Genomic DNA, 21,680 nt, shown 5'->3' on the forward strand with positions numbered 1-21,680 from the left:
TTGTACTTAAATGTTTGTTTCTATCTTTTCTCATCTTGTGGGAGTTTTATCTTTTTTTTTTTTCCTGTTTCACAAAATCACATTTGCCATAGTTCAGCCAATTCTATTCATCTTTCAAATGATTAGATCTACTCCTCTCATAATTTTAGGAAAAATTGTAATAACAGCCTTATTGAGATATGATTCACATAGCATAAAATTATCTATTTTTAAGTATACAATCAAGTGGTTTTAGTACATTTACAGCCTTGTGCAACTCTATTATCAAATTTTAGAACTTTTTTTTTGTATGGGCTTACTGGTAATTTTTTTTAAAGAATTTTCTGATTTTTCCAAATTTTCGCAGTGAGCATATTTGTTTTTATAATAAGTAAAATGATTTTTTTAAAAAAAACTCATAATAAGAAAAAAACTTTATAAACTTTCTTTTCTTTCTTATCAACTTAAAGGCTCAAAAGTCCAGGAGATAAGAGGAATGCATCAGAAATATACATATGTACTACAAAGGAACACTTAAGCAAAAAGCTGTCATCTCTCTGGACTACCTGTCATCTCTCTGGACTACCTGTCAGAATCCACCCTGTGGCTCTCACCCCATCCTACTGTATCAGAATCTCTGAAGAGATGGGGCTCAGGCACCCGTACTCTTCTTCTAGGAAGCACAGTTGTAGTGATTCTTATGAAATGTGTTGGTAAATAGTCTGAAGATTATGGAAGCTACAAAACTCCCAATAAAGTAAAAGAAACAAGTTTCCTGAACTGCCTCTAAAGATTTACATCTAAGAGGAGTTACCATTCTTTCCCCCAAAGTTTCCCATAGTTGCCTAAGAAACCTCAGGTTTCCATATTACAAAAATGACCAGAACCAAAGTGACATGTTACATTGAGCTATATGTCTGGGCCACAGTTAATTTTATCACTTGTCAAATTTTCAGCCTTTGGATTGACCGTTTCAATGAAGATTATCATGAGATATAAAATCCAAGCTGTTTGCTGGCTTTGAACTCATATTACTCCAAAATGATGCTGGATGTGCACCTGGGGATAACATGGCTTTCAGGCTGCCACAGCCTTTAGTGTATATAAAGAATATTTGAATATGAGCAAACAGAGACAAATTCATGTTTGAATATTGTCAAAATGATAGATAATCTATGTCACACCTGGAAGTGTGTCTCATAAATCTCCAAATAGTAGACTTATTATTTCATTTTTAAATTAAGTATAGTTGATTTATAATGTGTTACTTTCAAGTGTCCAGCAAAGTGATTCATAGATAGAGATAAAGATAGATATAGATATATAGATATACACACACTTACACACACACACACATATATGCCTATTTTAAAAATATTTTCCATTATAGTTTATTATAATTTATTGAATATAGTTCCCAGTTCTGTATAGTAGGTTCTTGTTATATCTCTGTTTTATATATACCACTATACATTTGTTAATCCCATACTTCTGACTTCTCTCTCCAGCCTGTCTTTCTCTTTGGTAATCATAAATTTGTTTTCTATGTCTGTGAGTCTCTTTCTGTTTGATAAATAAGTTCATTTGTATCATTTTTTAAGATTCCACTGAATACTTGTTTTCTCTATCTGATTTACTTCACTTAATTTACTAATCTCTAGTTCCATCCATTTTGCTATAAATGACATTTATTTCATTTTTAAAAATCTCCCACTTCTCATTTCCTCCAAGCCAAAAACCTTCTCCTAGGACCTTCCTTGCTTCATTGTGAATGTAACTGCTATTGCATAGTGGAGGCCAAAATTTCTTAGAACTTTGTTGCTATTTCAGACGTCAAGTCTTTGTGGAATCCAAGAAGAGAAATAAATTGCACTCTGGAAATCCCGGGACATTCTATCACTTCAACAAGCAACATCATACTCATTAGTAGTCACGTTTTGGTAATTCTCACAATATTTCTAACCCTCCAGTAGCAAAAATAGTATGATTCATTGATATTGTTGACTAAAATAAAATCATACAATGTGAGAGTTGTGGGTTAAGTTTTATTTGGGGCAAAATAGCCCAGAAGACAACATCTCAGAGAGCTCTGAGAAACTGTTCCAAAGAGACAGGCGGAATGTCAGTATTATATATGATTTCAGTGAAGGGGGTACGTGCAGTCAAACACATGTTTAAGAGACTTGCTGCCAATTAGTAGGAGCAGTTGTCACCATTAATGATTTTAGTGCTTTTCCAGGTAAAAGGAGATGCAAGAATTGGGATCTTAAAATCTTCTCCTGAAAATATCAAACCATCTGAAGGCCTGTTCAGCCAGTTTTTCCAGAGCACAGAGGGCCTCATTTCTGATCTCCACCCTGAACTCCTTTCAGGGTGTGTTGAAGGTTAGTAGCTACAGTGGCTCTCATTTAATCCAAGCAGAGGTAGATGGCAAGTGCCAATGTGATCCTATGATCCAGTCCTTATGGAGGCAGATAGCAAGAGCCAATTTTTAGTTAGCAGGGCCCCCTCATGGTCACAAATTGGACCATAGTTTGGGAGGCATTTCATGACCATTTCATCCCACAGTGCTAGGGATGCTTATTCCTAGGTCAGGCAAGGATTTCATTGATAAGCCACCCACTGTGCTATTACAGGACTAGGCCTATTGACAGTACTAAAATTCTCTGGACCACCTGTCTTACTAGTCTGTTATGATCCAGGAAAATATTCCCTCTTGTTGATTCTTCCCATATTTAGAATTACACTATTACAATCATTGGTCTCACACAAAGGTGTATATATATATATTCTACTGCTTCAAGTCACATAGTTATTATTTTATCAGATGCTCAGTCACACATTTGGTAATGCAAGAAACAAAAATTTTGTAAAACAGCCAAAATATAAATAATATAGTTTGTACTGTTAGTAAAGTCATAAGTAAGAATTTAAGCTAAGAATTTGTATCCCCAGGCCATCTGACTTAGTCTGTTCTGTACTGATCCTTATCTTTAAGGAAGATGTTATACAAGCATTGTTCATAAGACACCCAGCCAAATTTCTTAGTGTTATTAGAGTGGTTATCCTTAGTATAGTTTAATTTTTTCCAACATGAGGAACCTTTACACTTAAATGTCCATATCCTGGTGTTAACCATAATTGAGGGAGGTTATATTCTCTGGCTGAAATTTGCTTGTTGCCTTGAATTGGCTTGAGAAACCTTAAGAGAAAATTCATATTTATGGCCAGACGCAGAGTAGCTCTTATTAATTGGCCAGGTGAGGGGATCCCACCTAATAATATCAATACTGGCGTAAGTAGAACCATAATTTTTTTCTTCTAGAATAAATTTTCTAAGGACTATCTAGTTAGAGCCTTGAAAGGGGAAACCTACCAACATAACCCAGAAGTACTGGTTATAGATAATTGACCACAAACCTAATACTTGGATTAAGTTTAACTCTGCATAAGACTGTGAAATACACTTAGTTCATAAGTAAAGGTGTGAGCAGTTATCAAAGTAATTGGTATACAGGCCTGGTCCAGTGTTTTGGGTCAGCTGTCTGCCTTAGATGTTGTCTTCCTCTCATCCTGATCTGGTAGCTTCTCCTTTGTGTGAGCATTGTTTTAAGGTGATATTAATGGCAGTAGTCCTCTGCATAGGCCACTCCAAAGCAAAGGCCCTTTGTAAGTGGGAACATTAATCCAAGAGTCAATTTCCTTCAGTCCATTGTGCATAAAATGGTTAAGAGTACCTGACAAAGGTCCTTCCATCTCAGTTGGAGAGAGTCCTTTCTAGTATGCATAGTCTTCTGGTTGCAGATGATGAGGCCTTGGATCTTTATCCAAAGATAGATTTCTGAGATAAGCTTCAGAAAAAGAAAAAAACTTAGAGTATCCTTTTAATAATTCAATTGAAGTTTATAGTAATATAATAAAACAGCAAGAAATTATCTGGGAAGTGAGTCTTAGACCATAAATACAAACCTCCATTAACAAAACTAGAATTTAATATTCACTGAAATAATCTTTTTCTCTCTAAAGTTACCCTCACTTTTATCAAATATAGACAATTCAAGATTAATTTGTCCACAAGTTAAGTATGATTATTTGATCATACAGGCTCTTCTAAATTAGCTGCCATTTTAATAAGGTCTCCTAAAGCTAGGAAAACCATGTCAAAGTCTTGTCACAGATTCTACCTTACAGATTTAGGAGAATTCTTCTCTTTTTGAGGTCCCCAAAATACAGTGAGATTCCTATGCCTGTTAGGAGGTGGTCTAAATCCACTGGGAACCGAAGAGTTTCCAATCTCTGAAGGGAGAGAAAAAATAACTAATCCGAGTCTGCATACATAGGTATAACTTACCATATGGCTGAGTCATAATTAGCTTAACAAAAGCATTTCTTTATATTGAAAAGCACAGATTAAAAGCCAGTAATGTTTTTGATAGGAACCATAAAAAATTATAACCATTACTCACCAGTTCATTAAGACCTATGTGACTAATACTTTTTGTTAACAGTTTTATGAAGTAATCAGTTTTCCATTAGAATTCTTTAATTTCTTATCTAGTTCAACATTATGGTCTGATAGTTATCAGAAACCTGTACTTATCAAGGAAGTCTTTTCTATAAACCTTCTTGAAAAGGAGGCATTTTGCAAATATCAGAGTAAACCATAACTATCTATGAATGGTAAAAAAAAACTTAAGGCACAGTTAAAAATCTTATTACAATGCAATTACCAAAATATACCAGATTTTAAAAAATAATTCCATATAATTTCCAGGATGTCTATATTAATATTTTTCCTAATATAACCTAAGATTACTTATTTGACAATACTTCCATTCAACTTAACATATTAAATGAACATAATTAATTTAATATCTCTTTTTAGGGTGATTCAGGTACCCTTTGAAGCATCCCAATGTTAGCCAGAGTTCAAAAAACTTCATTAAAATTTGATTTGAGAAGTATGTCAAAAAATATGAAAAGGATTTTAAAACACTTGGCCAGATAGGATCATACATCACTGTAAAACAATGCTTATTCACTTAGCTAAAGTGATGATAAAACACTTCAAAGGCAAATATGGGAAGCTATAACAGATTTGCAATTAAAGATAAAGGAAAATTTATACTCTGTTATTAAAAAATCAACATTTTAAGAAAAATATGTGTCCTCTTATCAGAGAGAAAAAGTAAATTCAAATTTTACACCAGCTTACTTTTAACAACCAAATCTGTTTACTTACTTAAGTTAAATATAAATTTAACCCATCCCGATCATGCACAAAGCTCTTTTCTTAGGCCTCATTTTCCACAAAACTTTCATCACTTTCTATACCCATATTAGTTTACTCCCAATTTTTCTCCATTCAGAAACAGTCAACTATAGGACAAACCTACTTGCATTTTTCTCTTAACAAAATGCAAGTCCATTCCTCATACCTTCTTTACTAAATCACATGTCCTATTTTCCTACTGTATACTGAAATCTTTCCTTTATTTTTCCTAATAGCTTTAATTAAATCTTTAAAATAGAGTCTTCAACTCTTAAAAACCTCAATTTCTGGGCTCTTTATTCTGTTCCACTGATCCAAATGTCTGTTCTTGTACAAATACCATTCTGTTTTGATTGTTGTAGCTGTACTGCATTGTCTGAAATCTAGGAGTCTTATTCTTCCAGCTGCATTCTTTTTCTTCAGTATTGCTTTGGTAATTCTGGGTCTTTTGTGATTTCACATACATTTTAGGATTATTTGTTTTTGTTCTGTGAAAAAATCTCCTGGATAATTTGATAGGGATTGCATTTAATTTGTAGATTGCTTTGGGTAGTATGGCCATTTTAACAATATTAATTCTTGCAATCAAAGAATAAGGGATGGCTTTCCATTTCTTTAAGTCATCTTTAATTTCCTTGGTTATGTAGTTCTCCATGTATAAGTCTTTCACTTCCATGGTCAGATTTATTCCTAAGTATTTTATTTCAGGGGCATTCCATTTTAAAAAGATTGTTTCTTTACTTTACTTTCCTGATATTTCATTGTTAGTGTAAAGAAATGCTACTGAGTTCTGTATGTTAATCTTGTATCCTGTGACCTTGCTGAATTCTTTTTTCAGCTCTAGTAGTTTTTGTGTGTCGCCTTTAGGATTTTCTATATATCGTATCATGTCATTCACATATAATGACAATTTTACCTCTTCTTTTCCAATTTGGATCCATTTTATTTCTTTTTCTTTTCTAATAACTATGGCTAGGACTTCCAATACTATATTGAATAGAAATGGTGACTTTTGGCCAATTAATATTTGACAAATGAGGCAAGAACATCCAATGGAGAAAAGACAATCTCTTCAACAAAAATAGTGTTGGGAAAACTGAACAGCTGCGTGTATATCAATAAAGTTAGAACACTCCTTACAACACACACACACACAAACTCAAAATGATTTAAAGACTTAAGCATAAGACAAAACACTATAATCCTCTTAGAAGAAAACATAAGCAAAACATTATCTGATATAAATCTGAACAATGTTTCCTAGAGCAGTCTACCCAAGAAATAGAAAACAAAAGCAAAAATAAACAAATGGGACCTAATTAAACTTACAACATTTTGCAAAGCGAAGGAAGCCATCAGCAAGACAAAAAGACAACCTATGGAATGGGAAAAAATATCTGTGAAAGATGAGACTGCTAAGGGCTTAATTTCCAGAATAAAACTTAATAAGAAAAAAACAAACAACTTAATCCAGAGCAGAAGACCTAAACAAGCAATTCTCCAGTGAAGACATACAAATGACCAGTAGGTACATGAAAATGCTCAATATAGCTAATTAAAGAGAAATGCAGATCAAAGCTACAATGAGATATCACCTCAAACCAGTCAGAATGGCCATCATTCAAAAGTCCACAAAGGATAAATGATGGAGAGCATGTGGCGAAAAGGGAGCCTTCCTACACTGTTAGTGGGAGTGTAGTTTGGTGCAGCCATTATGGAAAACAGTATGGAGATTCCTTAAAAGACTAAAAATTGACTTACATTATGATCTGGCAATCCCACTCCTGGGCATATATCCAGAAGGAATCTTAATTCAAAAAAGTATGTGCACCCAATGATAATAGCAGGAATATTTACAATAACCAAGACATGGAAACAGCCTAAATGTCCATTGACAGATGACTGGATAAAGAAGTTGTGGTATATTTATACAATGGACTACTACTCAGCCACAAAAATTAATGAAATAATGCCATTTGTAGCAACATGGATGGACCTAGAGATTATCATATTGAGTGAAGTAAGTCAGTCAGAGAAAGACAAATATCATATGATATAACTTATATGTGGAATCTAAAAAATAAAAAGTACAAATTCTATTCATAAGCCAAAAACAAACTCACAAACATAGAAAACAAACTGTGTACCCAAAGGGAAAATGTGGAGAGAGATAAAGTAGGGATTGGGGATTAATAGACACACACTACTATATACATAATATAGGAAAGTAAATGCCAATGCAAATGAGAGAAGAGCTTTAGAAATAACTATATTTTAGGAATGTCTACTTGAACATGATCTCTTTTGATGCTTGGTAGCTTAAAATTCTAGAGTTGTGCTAAATTAAGTTAAATGATGGGAATTTATTGAATAGTGAGTAATTCCCAAAGAATATAATTGCTAAACTTTTACAGAAAAACTATAGGCATTTAGGAATACTGATAAATGTATTTGGTGCCACCCTGAGATAGTTTCTGTAAGAAACCTCAAGTTTTTTAGAAATTATTACTGATATTTATGCTTACCAATCTACAAAACACAAAAGTAGAAGCCAGCTCATAATTGTTTATTTCCTAGTTTTCACTGGAAATTAAGGATTTTAAGAGTTAAGGATTCTAATTTAAATATGTAATTAAAACTACTAGAAATAATAAAGGAATCATTTCAGTGTCCAGTAGGAAAATCAGGTGTATATTTTTATTAAAAAAGGTATTAAGGATGGAACTGCATTTTGTTATCTAAGAGATGATTGTTTCTAGAGGGAGAATTAATGAACAAAATATGTGGACACAGAAGACAATGGAAGGTTTGTGTAAAAGGAGACCTGAGACATCTCAGAGAGGAATGTTAAACTAAATAGAATTATCTGGTATGCTAAATTACTTGAGAAACATTGTTAATGGATTTGAGGTGAACCTTAGGTTATATTGTATAGATGAAAGTAATTAATACAGATATTCTAAAATTTATATAAAAATTTTTAGAATTTAGTAGGTCCTAGTTTAATGCTATCAGTCACAATTCTGGTTATTATCTCAAAATGTTGTATGTCACAGAAATATCCAAGTAGCTTGTCAATTGCATTGTAATCAAATCTTTAACCATGCCATTTTAAATCTTGTCATTTACAAAAAAAATTATTTTATTCTGATGCTTTTATAAAATGAAGGTCTTTAAGAAGATTCGTATACTGTCTGATAAATGTAAGTTTCTGATAATCTTTAGATCATACCACTGAGCCAGGTAAGTTACAAAACTCTAAACTCTAATGAACCCAATGATTTCATTCATACCAACAGGAATTAATTATATGAGACTGAATAAACCAATTAACACAATTATGAATTTTGGGGAAACACACTGACTTTTACTGTTTGCTTTCCAGAAAAGTTTTTCTCATATGCCATGACCTACAACAAAATATGCCTTTGTAAACAAGGATGAGACACTTATCTTTTTCTCTTTACCTGATTCCTCCAGAATTTATTTTCTCCAGCTGGGTAACCTGAACTAGTAATGAGAATTTCTAGCACCATGAGACAAAATTTGTCATGACATGTCTCCCAAAATATTGGTCAAATTTAGGACCAAGGGGGAGCACTGTGAATTAAAAATAATTGCCATCCATATCAGTACACAAAGAATGCTGCTTACATCAAGTCATCAGCTGCTGTTGCCATCCCTAACAGTGAGCAGAGGCAACTCAGGATGCAGACAAGTGGGCAGCCCAGCCTCTGCTGCCACTGCCAGTAGTGCCCCCTGAGGGAACTCAGGATGACAAATAGAAAGATATTGCTGATAGATATGTCATAGGTACAGATCAAAGGAATGATTTAAATTAGCCCAGGCATTTGCTCCTTCCCATACATAGAAAAGTGCTAAATCCCTTAACGAGATACCTGGTTTTCTTTAATTAACAGTAATTTTTTGAGCTTCTGACTACCTGGTCTTTGTTTTTAAAAAATACTTCTATATATCCTGTTTCATCCCCTACCTCTTTGAAACAGTTCATCAGAGCAATCTGAGTGGGTGCATTCCAGGCTGAACTCCTCAGAAATGTCCATGAAATAAAACTTAACAACAGACTCCCTTCAGCTGGAAAGAGACACATAGACTCAAAGTGAAGGGTGGAGAAAAGAAATTTCAGAGGGGAAATTATATCTGTAAAAAACAAAAAACAAAAAACAGAGTAAATCCAAAACCACAGTAAGAGAAAAAGAAGATGACTATACAGTGATAAAGTAGTCTATTCATCAAGAATATAAGAATTGTAAATATAATGCACCTAATATTCCAGAAATGAAATGTATAAGTAAATAATAACACATGTGAGAGAATAAGTAGACCAGGATAGACCTAAAATAGAGGACTTTCACAGGCCCACTTTCAATAATGGATAAATTATCCAGATAGAAAATCAACAAGGAATCATTAAACTATATATTAGATCAAGTGGATTAACAGACATACAAATATCCTATCCAGGAGCAGCAGAAGATGCATTGTTCCCAAATGAATGTGGAACTTCTTTAGGATAGACCATATATTAAGTCAAAACAAATCTTGGGAAATTTTTAAAAGACTGAAATAATTTCAAGAATCTTTTTAGACCAAGGAGATAATAAAACTAGAAATCAAACATAGGAGTAATTAGAAAATGTACAATTTTGTGGAAATTAAACAACACATTTCTGAACAATTAAATGTGTCAGAAAATTAAAAAAGAAATTTAAAATATCTTGAAAAAATGAAAATGCAAACACAGCCTACCACTACCAACACTTGGAGGATGCAGCAAGAGCAGTGCTAAAAACGTTTATAGTGATAAATTATGACATTAAAATTTTATTAACGATCTTACAGCTTAAGGAACTAGAAAGGAAAGAACAAAATAATCCATAAATAAGAGAGGAAGAAAATAACAAGATCAAAGCAGAAATAAAGAAAATGGAGAACAGACAAAATAGAAAAGATCAATAAAACACAGGGCTTTTAGATTTAGACATTTTATTTCATTTAAAGAATGTTTAGATCTTATACATTAATTTCTTTTTTTTAATAAAAAGATAACAATTTTAATACCTCATTTATGAAAAAGCAATGGCCACATGAAAAACACAGGTCTAATACTGCCTTGCTTGTCAGTGGCTGATACAATGAGATTTGGAGACTTTGGCAGTCCTATGGATCAATCTCAAAATCATCCACAGACAATCTAGCAGTGCTAATGCTCCTTCATCTGTCAGTGGCTGAAAGAGAACTTGTTAGGAGAATTTGGCACCCTCTGGATATGAACCTCATCACAGGAGTCTGGAATTTAGGACAAGGCCTTGATCCACTGAATATGCAGCAGATCTAATGTTTTAAGCATTGGGGCCTGATAATGATACTGTTGAAGCCCTTGTAGCATGTGGAAGTGAATCTCAGTGGAAGTGAATCTCAGTGGGAGTGAATCTCATAAGAAGTCCTTAAAATTTGAACATGGCCCTTTAACCAACCACAATCTAGCAGATCTGATGCTGCTTCAAGTATCAGTGACTGACAGGGAAGTTATCTAGAGATATTGGCAGCCTCTGGTGGTAAGCAAAGCTCTGTCAGGTCTCCATGGGAAACTACTTTCCCTCTGAGATACAACTCTTGGGCTTCTTCTGGGCCTTAGCAGAGACTGATCACTTAACAATCAGTCAGCAAGTTAGTGTGTGATCTATCTAACCCATTAAAACATAAATATGACCATATACAGAAAGACTTCATCATTAAATAGATGCTGTATTTAACTGATCAGGTCCCAACAGGCCCTGGAGGCACAAGGAATTATATGAAGTGGTCTAAATCCCCATTGCTCCCTCACTTGCTACACTGCCTTCTTTTTCCTGGCCTGCATGTATGGCCCATAAGAACTTTCCTATGATCAGCTGACAGAGGGAGAGGGAAAGAAGATTCTGGCCTGCATACATGGTTCTGCCTCATTCTAATTCATCATGAAGTTGGACAGCTGAGCCCCTCTGTGGGACATCTCTGAAGAACAGTGCTAAACAAAATCTCAATAGTCAACTCTTCAAGCACAGCACCTGCTTGTGTTTGGAAGGAAAAATAAGCAGACATGCAATTAAATAACTAATTCCTCTGTGGCCAATGGTTGGCTAGTCAGGGTCTTGGAAGGAACATGATTAGAAAATTGGTGACAGGATCTTCAGCAAAGAGGTTTGTGGATAGACATGTCTAAACTAGCAAAAACATAAAGATGTTGTATCCCATGTGAATGCTCACTGAAGTGCTACTTCACAAGAGGAAAATTTCAGTAATGAAATACATAGGATGACTGGTCCTGTGGATACAATCATCCCTTTTCCCAGCCCTACTGTCATCACCCAGCAGAGCTCATGAACAAACTGGCCGCAGTGGCAGGGATAGAAGTTATGCTTCGGCTCCGCAACACGGACTTCCACTCACCAAGACCAACCTGCTACATGCACTGCTAAGTGTCAAACCTGCCTAACTGAGAGAACAAGAGTGAGGCTTCTGTATGATGCCAGCTACCAGTGGAAAGCATGGATATGGAGATAGATAAAAAGAATGGTGCCTTTGACTATCTAGATCGTTTGTGCCCTGCAGTACCTGTGTGGTCTATGTTGATACTCCTGCCATTGGCTCTGATAGACAGCTGAAGAGTATCAAGGGAAAAGCAGGCAGACTTGGATTTGAGGGAGGCAGAGTAAAGTAAATCAGGTATGTAATTTCTGTAGGGTTTTTAAGGTCAGGTCCCCTTACTGCAGAGAACCATGATTATAAAGGATCTAAGTGCATCAGGCAAGGTAGGACAGGACCAACCTCTAGCACAAGAAAGAAAATTTAGAGAAGATAAAATACATTCTCAAATAATGATAAAATGCATGTGTAACACATATTATATGGTATTAAGCATCTTATAAATATTAAATCCTGTTATTCCTCCTAACAACTCCTTATCTCTTTAAGAGATCTAACAAAGATTATGCAGATCAGCAAGACTTGGTATTGAGACCCACAGTCCAGGTCCAGAATCTCTACTACCTCTCAAAATTGATACAGCAAGTAGTTGAAGGCAGGGAAGCCTGGAGTAAAACCTGAATCAGATTTAACACACAGGACAAGGGTAGGCTCTGTGGCCTATTGGTGCCCAAAATTCATTCTAAGCAGAGAGGACGGAAAAAATAGCAAACCCATGACTTGCTAGAATAGTTGGTTGTAACCTGGTCTCAAAAGCTTCAGTTTGTGGCAAATTCCAAGCTCATGAGTTGGGCTTGAGCTGTCTGAATTATCTCCTCAAACTACAGAGTTATAGGAAGACTGTTCTTTCCTAAAAATAACAGGGCATTGGGCCCCTGACAAAACAAGGACATGACACATCTGGATTAATAACTGTTTATTAAGAACTCAAACTCTAAATGGCAGAAAGTAGGGTGGGGGAAAGGTTCTCAAAAAGATGTAAGGCTTATGTGTGTGACTGGGCTCAGCTTCTAGCATACAACTATAGGGGAACTAGAAACAGAATGACTTAACCAGAAATGAGGTAGAGGGGTGTAGAGGGCTCAGTAGATAGTGTATCACACATAGGGGACTTTAACATCCTTGCCACTCTCTTTGCTACATCTCAGTTCAAGCACCAATGCTCATATGTGCTAACCCAGCTTTCTCTTCAACACTTGACTCATGATTTCTGCCATCCTGGGGTGAGGAAGTAGAGGATCAGGAATGTAGAAAGAGAGGAAAGGACTTATGGGGGCAAAAAAGCAGGGAAAATGTGAACATGAGTTGCATCACTAGAAGCTGAAACTTCTCACCTAACAAAGGACCTCTTTCAGCCCACCGAGTGGCCCAGCTCATGGCTGGTCTAACTGTTCCTTGAGCTTGCTTGCTGGAATGAAAAAGGAGTAGAGCATGGATACACATTGGCATAGCATGGTGATCTCTAATTTGTGCTCTATCTGCAAAGGGTGGAAAGGAGAAGCAATAGTGTCACTAGGATGAGACTATCAGTCACGTGGACTATCATCACCCCAGTGAGTGAAGAAGGGGTCTTACCTTAAAGTAGTGAAGGAACTGCTTGACGGTCATCTCTTCACCATTAGGTTGCAGCCCTTCTATGTCAAAGTGATCCCACAATGTTGACCCTTGGTTATAGTACTGTGGGACAAAGTGTAAAAGAGTAAAATGGGAGTGACCCCAGAGTATCCTCTACACATTATTTCTCAAACATGTCAGTTACACTTCCATTTTAGTCAGGTTCAAAGAATGAACAAAGGATACACAAAATACGTATTTTGTATTTCAATAAAAGAAAGCCTCACCTGGTATGAAAATGAGATCCAGTCTACAGAGATAAGACACACCCACACCCTACCCACACACACACAGATTCAGTCACTGACAGGTAAACACCAAAGGTTTCTACACAAGCAAGACCCTACCTGGTGATAAGGTGGGGTAACGGGATCACAGACAAACTGAAAAAGGGCAGGGCCAAGTTGATAAAGGTGTTCTTATAAGATTCAAGCTGTTGATATCCCTGCACCACCTTGTATAGTTCCAGACATACAAGGTCAACTATAGCTGTTCTGGTTGTGGCAATGGCTGGGATGATCTTCCCTGCAATCAGCTTGCTCTGTGAGACAGAAGATGACCAGGACAGGTAGCTGTTAGACAAGTTCATGGTCTCCAAAAGAGATCAAATGTGAGAGATTCAAACTTGAGAAAGGGTGAAAGCTTAGCTCAAGACTATTATTACCTTATGCCAATCTGCAGGGAGAATGTTATAGCTCTCCGCCTGGAGGTTGGATACAGCCACAATGAAATACATATGAAAGTTGCTGTCATCATCGTATCATGAGTGGAGATGGAAAAAGAGTAAGGGAGACAGGGTTAAAGGAATAAAAGTTTTCCTAGTTACTGGGCACTCAGGAACATTCCCATTAATTACCTGCCAGACCAGCCAAAGAGTCTGCTAGACCAGAAAAGATATCTGGGCCAGATGGTAGGCATATAATCCCCACAAAAGCTTAGGATAGCCCAGCACATCCTCCCACCCTGCTAAGAGTCCCTCTCACAGCACCTTCTAAAAGTTGATGGGGTACATCTTGAACCCATGTAGGTTCTCCAGGCTGGGAAGCATGGTCTTGAGCTCCTGTAGGTGGTTATCATCTGTAGAAAGGGAAGTTATGTTGGCATTAAATACATGTTATATCCCAGGCCACAGTCTGAGGTAAAAGCATAAGTCCAGGATGAGGCAGCTATATTCAGGCAGACAAAGAATTTTAAAAGGAGAGATATTGTGAAAATGAAGGAAGGTGGAAAGGTAGAGCAGAAAGCATGAAAGAATTTACCTCAAGCAACCATCCTTACTTTAAATTGGAGGAAGGAAGGACCAAAGGACAGTGTGGATAAACCTCAGACCTGAGGTCTCAAGAACAAAGCCAGTGGCAAAAAACTACTGCAGAGGCTTGGACAGATGGAGAAATAATAGGGGTGGTGACTCCAGGCCAACTGTAAAGGCACCCTCACCCATAGAGGAACTAGTCTGCAGCTCCTGGTCAGAGACATGGATCTAGATGCCAGATTTAGGTGTGAACTTGGGGACCTGCAGAGACTGAGTATAACCTCACCAGTTCAGTCTTGAAAGCCCATCAGCCCATAGGCCTGGGCAAAGAGGTTGGCAGCAGCTGTCATGTAGCCCAGATGCAAGGGCTAAGAGAAGGCAAGGTATGGAGGAGTAAGTACATCAGTCCTCACCTAGGGAGCCTCAGCCTCTTTCTCATCCATCCACTCACTTTCCACTCAACCCCAGGAGACACGGGAAAGTAGACTTACATTGTCAACATCAAAGATGAATGGATGTGGACAGTGTTTAGGCCCAGACCAGAAAGGAGCTCCTGAGCTTGTAAGCCAGTGAAATAAAAAGGTTTTGGGGAGCAGGGTATGAGAAAGGAAATCTCTCTGAGAATTACAATTCCTCACCTCAGGCCCAGAAGTCTCAACTCTTCATCCCTGGCCACTCACTTTGACTAGATGCAGAGCTGTTTATGAACCTTTTATAGATTTCCAGGCATTGTACTAACTTACCTTATTAACTTAATAATTATCGGTTAATCCTCACAAAACTCTCATGAAATAGGTCATCATTATTTCTACTTCTTAGATGAGGATATGGAGGTGCAGAGAGGAAATACATGACTTTCTGAAAATCAAAAGCAGTTGGGGCTTGAACCTACCTAAACCCTATGCTCTTAACTCCCAAATTTCTCTTCTATAATCTCCATAGCCATGACTGATAATTGGGTATGACTCTTCCTAAACCTAAGGTGGATATATACTAAGTATCTTCCTTAAAAGAACACTGACTAGGGGAGGAGAGGACAAAAAGAAACAGGTATTTGACTTGAAAAATCACTTGCTTAATCATTTTATGAGATCTCCAGGTCTTGGTGTGCCTGCCACACAGCTAGATTAACTGGAATGAATCATGTTAAAATCCCATACTAACCTGTTTACTGTAAACCTATTCTGAAAAATGGATCCAACAAGTGTTTAATACCTGGTTGGGAGGAAAGTTGTGCATCAGTTGTCTGATTTTGGAATACTGAGTATGCCAGTGGTGGTAAGCCCAGTTCACAAACTCAGCCCAAGTCTGTGGCCACTGCAACACCAAGCCGTGTGCTGCATGGCCTCTAGCACCTCCAGGGGTTGGGTACCTGCTAGCTGCAGTTTTCGCTCCACAAACTTGGAGTCTGTTTCAACAATTAGAGAGGTCACAAAGTCAGAATTACACTGTGTTCTCAAGAGTGAGTCCATGGACACCTAGTCCTGACCCCTAAAAGCATAAGGCTCAAGCAGTCATTAATTTATCCAAAAACTAGGCCAGGTCCTAAGCATTAATAGTGGTTACAGAATGCCTTGACTGACACACAGAGGTAGGGTGAGTGAGCATTTGGAGAGTATTACTCATGTGACATGCTAGTTGACATTTTCTGCAGGCTGCTTGAAGAGTCCTTCAAACTCATCCCAAGCCCACTGCAGACATAGCAAATACACATTACATTAGGTAATGGGAAACAAAATTGGTTTCGGTCAACATCAGACAGACAACCAGTGAACACAGGAAGAGTGTGGCAGCTGTAGAAGAAGAGAGGAAGAAAATCCTGCAAATGTGACAGGTCAAACTTAACAAGCCCCTATGACTTTGGTTTAAAACCCAACAATCTTGTTCTGGGCAGAGGCTACTACACAAGTGTAGTTTCATGGAAAAGTTATTATTAAGATGTACACCTTACCCTAAGTGACATCCCTCAATTAAAAAAAAAGTTCACACCAACAATAAAACAATGAATGATCTCTCTGCAGGTTCTATGACAGGCTTTGCCCTCTGAGAATTATGAGGTCAATAAATAAAGTCATTGGTGAACTGATTTGGGACATATTAATGCTGAAGTTTCAAGTTTAGCCTTGCCACAGTTTTGTGACCTTCAGGTATAACTTTACCTCTGTATCCTCATTTCAAAAACACATGCTGTATCAGTAATATCTATACCTCATTGGGTTGATAAGAAGGAATGAGCAAACATGTATATATTTAAATTTTATTTGAACAGTGACATGGACATATTATGAGGTAAATGCTTTATTTACAAAAGGCTTGAGGCTTACATATGAGGCTTCCTCTTACATATGAGGAATCAGAAACATAAAGAGGTTAAATCCAAGGGTCACTTTATTTGTTTATTTGTTTTAAAAGCATTTGGCCCTTCTGCATGTTGGGCAGAGAGTACCAGAGGAATGAAACTATAGCTGAATATAACTTTTTAATATATAATAACATACACATATATAGTAATGAATACATACACAGACATACATCTACACATCTCTTTCTCTACATATACACACACAAATGAATACACATGAACATGGAAGACATGGACTGGGAGAGAGACACATACTATACTGAATTCACAAGTATAAATTCATTCCTTCTGGAAGGAAAATTGATAGTCTAAACCGTTTCTTTTTCTCATTTCCTTCCTACCACTGTAACTCCTAAACATGGCCCGAAAGACTGCATTAAGAATTCTTCTGATAATAAAGATGGGTTGAAAGGGGACTGGAATAAGTGCCAGTTAATGGGTTGCTTTTACATTACCAATCTAGATAATAGGTATGCTGCCCTGTATGTATGTGCATGATATAAATAGAATTATCCCGACAAACTACCTATTAAATTTATTATGGCTAAAACAAATAGAAAATTAGTCCTAAATATGGACTTAATATTTGAGGTATTTAAATAACTAGCAGAAATGATATTGAGAAGTTAATGTTGTTCAAGAAAATAAAGTATACTCTGCATAAACATATTCTCACTTTACAGATGTATATGTATTACATAAAATATTTTATACATTCTAAACAATACTTGCTTCCAAAATAAAAAAAATTTCAAGTTAAAAAAAATGAATCATGTTGAAAAGCTTAGGCTCCTGGGTTTAAAGTGTGGAAAAGAGGTTTGAAGAAAGGACATATGTTACATATGTTGAGGTTTGCATCATGTGAATAACAAGGGCTTGTTTGCTGAGACACTGCCCAGTGCCTGTCTATGCCACCTTTTTCCCTCTAAGGCTGATCACCTGCAAGCATGCTCAATGACACTGGGGAAATTATTCAATATACAGATAGGGATGGACTTCTCTGGAGGGTCCTGTCTGGAGCTGTATGACTGTCAGGAAAGGGATAACCACTTCCACATTACCCTTGGTACCCAGTGTGCCTGACTCCAACAGTGGCTTACAGTAGTATACAAAGCGGTGGTCCATGTACATGCCTGTAAGAAGATAGTGGGGAGAGGGGATGAAGGGTGGGGAAAATAACATCAGAATACAACACAGTGACACACACTCCTCAAAATACACACACGACTCTGCCTTCATCCTTACCCATGCCCCAAGCTTACGGACATCCACATTGTCCAAGGCATTGGCCATACCATCCAAGTTTGGAAGAAGTCATCATTATAGACCTGTTCTGTGTCAGGGCTCACATGGTTCTGATGGCTTATCACCTGGATATGTGGATTTATTTGGCTCACAGCTGCACAGCTGTATCAGACTTCAATTTCTGGGTACAAATGAATGAACAGAACTGTCATTCATATATTCTCCCAATAAACTTTACAGAGCTATTCTGAGAACTGATTTATGTAATGATGGACAAGACCTAAGCTGTGAATTCAGGAGGCTCTGCAGTCTGTGACAGATGCCACATGGGTTGGAGCAGGGAATGAGTAGAAAAAGAAAACAATGGTATAACAGGAGACAAGGAATCAAATATCTGTTGTCTACCCAAAATCCAGTGTTTCTTTTAAAAGAAATGCACACTTCTGGTGCATTCACCCAGAAAAAAACCCCCAAAGACTTCTGATTTACAAAAATAACAGGATCCTCTGAAAGCCCAAGACAGTTAATGTTCTTCTGCTCAAAATTCTATACTGATTCCCATTTTCACTAAGGGTAAAATGAGTTGGCCCCTATTACTCCTACAACCTACTCTGTTACCATAATCTATCTCTGTTCCTTAAACACAGGCAGGCATATTCCAACTTCAGGGTTTTGCTCAGGCTGTTACCTTCACCTGGTATATTCTTCCCTGAGATTTCTACCTCTTCTTCTATATCATCCTTAATTCTCTGTGGAAATACCAGTTTTCCAATGAAAACTTCCTTTACCACACTGCAAACCACCTTCCATGGCACATTCAATTCTTCTTTATCTTATTTTTCATTCTTGCCTCTCTATACAATACTTTTAATCCTCTGATGTTTCAACTATATATTTTACTACTGTATTTCTTGTTTGTAGCAATTCTGAAAAAATTCTGGTCTTAAAAAGAGGTGTTTTTTTTTTTAATGTGATGCACAGCTGTCAATATTTACTCTATTAGACATTTAAACTGAGAAATCTTAAAATACTACTCTACTTAAAAATGGAATAATTCCATTATAGTACAGATATTATGAAAAGAAATTCCAATACAAAAATTCAATGACAAGAGTGAAGCTTTATTTACATTCCTGCAATTTCTTTTAAGTTATATCCCAAACCCAGAGAGCTCCCCCATGGAATTCTGTGAGAGGCAATTTGGGAGTCCACGGAGATGTCAATCATTCACTATAAAGGACACCAAAAAAGGAAATAACCCCATAAACAGAAGAAACCAACTAGCAGATCAGGCTGTGCACAAAGCAGCAAGTGAATTGGGCTATGCCAGAGATCTTAGGGCCATCCCAAAGGTTCGACTAGCACCCAAACTGCTGCCAACATCTCCAACATACAGCCACAAGGAAAACTCATGGGCCAAAACTGAAGGAGGAACCAGTGGAAAGGAAAGATGATGGGTGATGCCTGATGAACGGATATATATACCTGAACAATTAGCCTGCTAGGTGGTCCTTCAGCAACATGAGCTCACCCACCTGGGAAAGACTGCCCTAGAGGCCCTGCTGGAATGGTACTCTCTGATCCCTCAACTTCCGTCACTCTGTGACTCAGTCTCAGAGCGCTGCCTCATGTGTGCCCAGAACAATGCACAACATGGATCAACTGGACCAAGAGGAATCCAGTGCTGTGGCCAGGCTCCTTTAGAAATGGGTTTTGCAGAAATGGGGCCCAGCAGAGGATACAAGTCTTTGCACCTTTTCAGGATGGGCAGAAGCATACCCAACACGGACCGAGGAAACAAGACAAGTAAGAAAGGCCTTACTCAGAGACATTATTCCCAGATTCGGGATGCCACAGACCACAGGGTCAGATAATGGACCCACATTCATGGTGGAAATAGTACAAGTGGCAAAAACACTAAACACCTGCTGGAATCTACATGTGGCCTACGGACCCCGGAGTTCAGGGAGGATAGCGCGCATGGGCCAGACCCTAAAGCCGGAGATGATAAAGCTCCATTGAGAAACTCTACTATCTTGGACTGACACTCTGCCCCTGGCTCTCCGGTGGGTATGCTGTGCCGCTCGGTCCAAGATGGGAATCTCCCCTCTTGAAATCCTATATGGGAACCCCCGCCCCCCGATGTTAATAGGAGAAAAATTTAGAGAGGTGGAAAGCTTAGAACTTCATAAGCAGATGCAGGGCCTTGAAAAAACTATGTGGAAAGTCCATAGGTGGGTAACTGACAGGATCCCAGCCTCGTTGAGAACAATGTTACACACAATGAGCCTGGAGATCAAGTCTAGGTTAAAGATTGGGAAAAGGAGCCCCTCGAACCCACTTGGATAGGCCCGTACTCAGTTATACCAACCATCCTGACAGCTCTTAAAGAGACAGGTATCACCCCGTGGATTCATCACACCAGACTAAAGAGAAAAGCACCACCTCAAGATGAGGATATCTGGAGAATCAGCCCAGACCTTGAGGAGCCACTTGAAATCAGGACCAGAGACGCCCTCCTCACCTGCCAGAGAGCACCCAGCCTTCCTCTAGCCACGCTTGGAAGCAGGCTAGTCAACGCACAGCAGAAGCTCAAGGAATCACCTATCAGGACATAAAATGAACTGCCGCTCTGACTTTTAGTACTGAGTATTGTTGCTGTATTGCTAGCTGTAGGACCTATGGCCACTGCACCCCAGGATTGGAACACAGGCCAGAAGCTAATACTGGCTGTACTCTGTCTCTTTACAGTAGGAAGCCTAATGGTCATTCTGTGTCTGCTATAGTAACCATACCTTCCTTTTAAAAAAAAAATAATAAAATGAAACCCCAAACCCTTCTGCTGTTTGTAAAAGTAACTGCAAGCATATCTTTCTCAGTGGCGGGGGTTCCAATGGGACCCATTCACCGATCTGCATTTGGCAGGGACATTCTCCCCAGGAAAACATCCCAAGGCCGACACGCTGAGGGTCCTTCTATACACCTGGTAAGGACTGGAAAAAAGAAATAGACCTTGGCCCATGCCTTATAACCAGGACCCCCAATTAAGTCCATTATGAAGCAAGGTCCATCACCTTCTTAATGCTACTAACCCACAACCAGCAAGTGATTGCTGGCTCTGCCTGTGTGCCAGCCCCTCAGCATGTAGCCAGCCTAATATGCCTCTCAGATCTAACCAAGTTTAATGGCTGCCCTGGGTGGTCCCCAGACCCTGCAGATGTAAGCCCCAAGTCAGTTAATGTACAGCTGGCCCACGCAGCTCCTGACTGCATCCACAACCTGGGGACAAAAGATTCTGTAGGAAGTCTGGCCACTGCCCAGTGTGCTCAAGCCCATAACTGCACAACTGTTTACGGTTGTATGCCTGCCAAGCCCTGGTGCACACCGAGCCCAGGAACCTTTTTGTATGCAGGACGCACGCCTACCGGTGCCTGCCAGCCAGTTGGACAGGTACATGCACACTGGCC

General features: G+C 38.1%; 1 pseudogene; it reads right to left on the reverse strand.

Annotated features, from left to right (window-relative positions):
- Positions 1–12,822: 12,822 nt before the first annotated feature.
- Positions 12,823–20,587, reverse strand: LOC102519060 (annotated as a pseudogene).
- Positions 20,588–21,680: the final 1,093 nt, after the last annotated feature.

The sequence above is a fragment of the Camelus ferus genome, chromosome 4, assembly GCF_009834535.1.
Source record: "Camelus ferus isolate YT-003-E chromosome 4, BCGSAC_Cfer_1.0, whole genome shotgun sequence".
NCBI lineage: Eukaryota > Metazoa > Chordata > Mammalia > Artiodactyla > Camelidae > Camelus > Camelus ferus.